The following is a 5638-nucleotide window of genomic DNA, read 5'->3' as shown; positions in this document are numbered from 1 at the left end:
AAACGTGGTGAAAATAATAAAAGGAAATTTGAACAAGGGGGATGGGTTTTTCAAATAGATTTCGTGAAAATACGAGGATTCAAAAAAAAATTACGTCAAACGGATGTGCGAGCCAAGAGTTATGGTCGTCTGAAAATTCAGCATCTTAAAGAATGAAGGTATCTTTGAATTTTTCAAACTTCAAACGGCCATAACTCAGGCCTCGGGTGTCCGATTAAGGCGATTTTTTTTTTCAATCCGCGTATTTTTTCGATATCTACACAGACAGACTGCCTGAAGGCGGTTTGCGCGAGCCGTCTTTCGAAAAAACATCTTTTTCTGATTCGTGCGCGCGTCGAAACGTGGTGAAAAAAATAAAAGGAAATTCGAACAAGGGGGATGAGTTTTTCAAATAGATCTCGTGAAAATACGAGGATTCAAAAAAAAATTGCGTCAAACGGACGTGCGAGCCGAGATTTACGGCCGTCTGAAAATTCAGCATCTTAAAGATTGTAGGTAGCTTTGAATTTTTCAAAATTCAAACGGCCATAACTCGGGTCTCAGGTGTCCGATTAAGGCGATTTTTTTTTAAAATCCGCGTATTTTTTCGATATCTACGCAGCCAACCTGCCTGAAGGCGGTTTGCATGAGCCGTTTTTCAAAAAAATATCTTTTACTGATTCGTGCGCACGTCAAAACGTTGTGAGAAAAAAAAAGGAAATTCGAACAACGGGGATGAGTTTTTCAAATGGATCTCGTGAAATTACGAGGATTCAAAAAAAAAATTGCGTCAAACGGACGTGCGAGCCAAGAGTTACGGCCGTCTGAAAATTCAGTATCTTAAAGATTGAAGGTAACTTTGAATTTTTCAAAGTTCAAACGGCCATAACTCGGGCCTCGGATGTCCGATAAAGGCGATTTTTTTTGAATCCGCGTATTTTTTTGATATCTACGCAACCAAACTTCCGAAAGGCGGTTTGCGCGACCTGTTTTTAGAAAAAACACTTTTTACTGATTCTTACGCGCGTAGAAAAGTGACGATAAAATAGAAAGGAAATTCTAATAAAGGGGATGGGTTTTTCAAATAGATCTCGAAAAAATATGAGTGTTCAAAAAAAAATTGAGTCAAACAGACGTTCGAGCCGAGAGATACGACCATTTGAAAATTCAGCATCTTAAAAATTGAAGGTAGCTTTTAATTTTTCAAACTTCAAACGGTCATAACTCGGGCCTCGGGTGTCCAATTAAGGCGATTTTTTTTTTAATCCGCATATTTTTTCGATATCTACGGAAACAAACTGCCTAAAGGCGGTTTGCGCTAGACGTTTTTTGAAAAAACGCATTTTACTGATTCTTATGCGCGTAGAAAAGTGACGAAAAAATAAAAAGGAAATTTCAATAAAGGGGATAGGTTTGTCAAATAGATCGCGAAAAAATACGAGGGTTCAAAAAAAAAATTGCGTCAAACGGACATTCGAGCCGAGAGTTACGGCCATTTGAAAATTTAACATCTTAAAGATTGAAGGTAGCTTTGAATTTTTCAAACTTCAAACGGCCATAACTAGCGCCTCGGGTGTCCGATTAAGGCTGTTTTTTTTTGAATCCGCGTATTTTTTCGATATCTACACAACCAAACAGCCTAAAGGCGATTTGCGCGAGCCGTTTTTCAAAAAAATGCCTTTTACTGATTCTTATGCACGTAGAAATGTGACGAAAAAATAAAAAGGAAATGCTAATAAAGGGGATGGGTTTTTCAAATAGATCTCGAAAAAATATGACGGTTCAAAGAAAAAATTGCTTCAAACGGACGTTCGAGCCGAGAGTTACGACCATTTGAAAATTCAGCATCTTAAAGATTGAAGTTAGCTTTGAATTTTTCAAACTTCAAACGGCCAAAACTCGGGCCTCGGTTGTCCGATTAAGGCGATTTTTTTTTGAATCTGCGTATTTTTTTGATATCTACGAAAACAAACTGCCTAAAGGCGGTTTGCGCGAGCCGTTTTTCAAAAAAACGCCTTTTACTGATTCTTATGCGCGTAGAAAAGTGACGAAAAAAACAAAGAAATTCCAATAAAGGGGATGAGTTTTTCAAATAGATCTCGAAAAAATACGAGGGTTCACAAAAAAATTGCGTCAAACGGACGTTCGAGCCGAAAGTTACGGCCATTTGAAAATTCATCATCATAAAGATTGAAGGTAGCTTTGAATTTTTCAAACTTCAAATGGCCATAATTCGGGCCTCGGGTGTCCGATTAAGGCGGCTTTTTTTTTGAATCCGCGTATTTTTTCGATATCTACGCAAACAAACTGCCTAAAGGCGGTTTGTGCTAGCCGTTTTTCGAAAAAATGCCTTTTACTGATTCTTATACGCGTAGAAAAGTGACGAAAAAATATAAAGGAAATTCCAATAAAGGGGATGGGTTTTTCAGATAGATCTCGAAAAAATACGAGGGTTCAGAAAAAAATTACGTCAAACGGATGTTCGAACCGAGAGTTACGGCCATTTGAAAATTCAGCATCTTAAAGATTGAAGGTAGCTTTGAATTTTTCAAACTTCAAACGGCCATAACTCGGGCCTCGGATGTCCGATTAGGGCAATTTTTTTTTGAATCAGCGTATTTTTTCGATATCTACGCAACCAAACTGCTTAAAGGCGGTTTGCGCAAGCCGTTTTTCGAAAAAATGCCTTTTACTGATTCTTATGCGCGTAGAAAAGTGACGAAAAAATAAAAATGAAATTCCAATAAAGGGGATGGGTTTTACAAACAGATCTCAAAAAAATACGAGGGTTCAAAAAAGATTTGCGTTAAACGGACGTTCGAGCGGAGAGTTGCGGCCATTTGAGAATTCAGCATCTTAAAAATTGAAGGTAGCTTTGAATTTTTCAAACTTCAAACGGCCATAACTCGGGCCTCGGATGTCCGATTAAAGCGATTTTTTTTTGAATCCGCGTATTTTTTTGATATCTACGTAACCAAACTGCATCAAGGGGGTTTGCGCAAGCCGTTTTTTGAGAAAATGCCTTTTACTGATGCTTATGCGCGTGGAAAAGTGACGGCAAAAAAAGAAATTCCAATAAAAGGGATGGGTTTTTCAAATAGATCTCGAAAAAATAAGAGGGTTGAAAGAAAAAATTGCGTCAAATGGACGTTCGAGCTGAAAGTTACGGCCATTTGAAAATTCAGCATCTTAAAGATTGAAGGTAGCTATGAATTTTTCAAACTTCAAACGGCTATAACTCGGGCCTCGGGTGTCCGATTAAGGCGATTTTTTTTTGAATCCGCGTATTTTTTAAATATCGACGCAACCAAATTGCCAAAAGGCGGTTTATGCGAGCCGTTTTTCGAAAAAATGCCTTTTACTGATTCTTATGCGCATAGAAAAGTGACGAAAAAATAAAAAGGAAATTTTAATAAAGGGGATGGTTTTTTCAAACAGATCTCGAAAAAATACGAGGGTTCAAAAAAAAATTGCGTCAAACGGACATTCGACCCGAGAGTTACGGCCATTTGATAATTCAGTATCTTAAAGATTGAAGGTATCTTTTAATTTTTCAAACTCAAACGGCTATAACTCGAACCTCGGGTGTCCGATTAAGACGATTTTTTTTTGAATCAGCGTATTTTTTCGATATCTACGTAACCAAACTGCCTAAAGGCTGTTTGCGCGAGCCGTTTTTTGAAAAAAACGCCTTTCACTGATTCTTATGCGCGTAGAAAAGTGACGAACAAATAAAAAGGAAATTCCAATAAAGGGGATGGGTTTCTCAAATAGATATCTAAAAAATACGAGGGTTCAAAAAAAAATTGCGTCAAACGGACATTCGCGACGAGAGTTACGGCCATTTGAAAATTCAGCATCTTAAAGATTGAAAGTAGCTTTGAATTTTTCAAACTCAAACGGCTATAACTCGAACCTCGGGTGTCCGATTAAGACGACTTTTTCTTGAATCCGCGAATTTTTTCGATATCTACGCAACCAAACTGCCAAAAGGCGGTTTGCGCGAGCCGTTTTTCGAAAAAATACCTTTTACTGATTCTTATGTGCGTAGAAATGTGACGAAAAAATAAAAAGGAAATGCTAATAAAGGGGATGGGGTTTTCAAATAGATCTCGAAAAAATACGAGGGTTCAAAGAAAAATTTGCGTCAAACGGACGTTCGAACCGAGAGTTACGGCCATTTGAAAATTCAGCATCTTAAATATTGAAGTTAGCTTTGACTTTTTCAAACTCCAAACGGCCATAACTCGGGCCTCGGGTGTCCGATTAAGGTGATCTTTTTTGAATCCGCGTATTTTTCCGATATCTACGCAATCAAACTGCCTAAAGGGAGTTTGCGCGAATCGTTTTTCGAAAAAATGCTTTTTACTGATTCTTATGCGCGTAGAAAAGTGACGAAAAAATAAAAAGGAAATTCCAATAAAGGGGATTGGTTTTTCAAATATATCCCGAAAAAATATGAGGGTTCACAAAAAAATTGCGTCAAACGGACGTTCGAGCCGAGAGTTACGGCCATTTGAAAATTCAGCATCTTAAAAATTGAAGGTAGCTTTGAATTTTTCAAACTTCAAACGGCTATAACTCTGGCCCCGGGTGTCCGATTAAGGCGATTTTTTTTAATCCGCGTATTTTTTCGATATCTACGCAATCAAACTGCCTAAAGGCGATTTGCACAAGCCGTTTTTCGAAAAAACGCCTTTTACTGATTTTTATGCGCGTAGAAAAGTGACGAAAAAATAAAACTGAAAGTCCAATAAAGGGGATGGGTTTTTCAAACATATCTCGAAAAAGTACAACGGTTCAAAAATAAAAATGCGTCAAACGGACGTTCGAGCCGAGAGTTACGGCCATTTGAAAATTCAGCATCTTAAAGATTGAAGGTAGCTTTTAATTTTACAAACTTCAAACGGCCATAACTCGAACCTCGAATGTCCGATTAAGGCAATTTTTTTTTTGGATCCACGTATTTTTTTGATATCTACGCAACCAAACTGCCCAAAGGTGGTTTGCGCGAGCCATATTTCGAAAAAATGACTTTTACTGATTCTTATGCGGGTAGAAAAGTGACGAAAAAATAAAAAGGAAATTCCAATAAAGGGGATGGGTTTTTCAAATAGATCTCGAAAAAATACGAGGGTTCAAAAACAAAATTGCGTCAAACGATCGTTCTAGCCGAGAGATACGGCCATTTGAAAATTCAGCATCTTAAAGATTGAAAGTAGCTTTGAATTTTTCAAACTTCAAACGGCCATAACTCGGGTCTCGGGTGTCCGATTAAGGCGATTTTTTTTTTGAATCTGCGTATTTTTTTGATATCTACGCAGGCAAACTGCCTGAGGGCGGTTTGCGCGAGCAATTTGTCGAAAAAATGCCTATTACTGATTCGTGCGCGCGTTGAAACGTGGTGAAAATAATAAAAGGAAATTCGAACAATGGGGATGGGTTTTTCAAATAGATCTCGTGAAAATACGAGGATTAAAAAAAAAATTGTGTCAAAGGGACGTGCGAGCCGAGAGTTACGGCCGTCTGAAAATTCAGCCTCTTAAAGATTGAAGGTAGCATTGAATTTTTCAAACTACAAACGACCATAACTCGAGGCTCGGGTGTCCGATTAAGGCGATTTTTTTTTGACTCCGCGTATTTTTTTGATATCTATGCA

Source organism: Solanum stenotomum, chromosome 9 (assembly GCF_019186545.1).
Source record: "Solanum stenotomum isolate F172 chromosome 9, ASM1918654v1, whole genome shotgun sequence".
In the NCBI taxonomy this organism is placed as follows: Eukaryota; Viridiplantae; Streptophyta; class Magnoliopsida; order Solanales; family Solanaceae; genus Solanum; species Solanum stenotomum.
Note: the sequence above shows the minus strand (reverse complement) of the source record.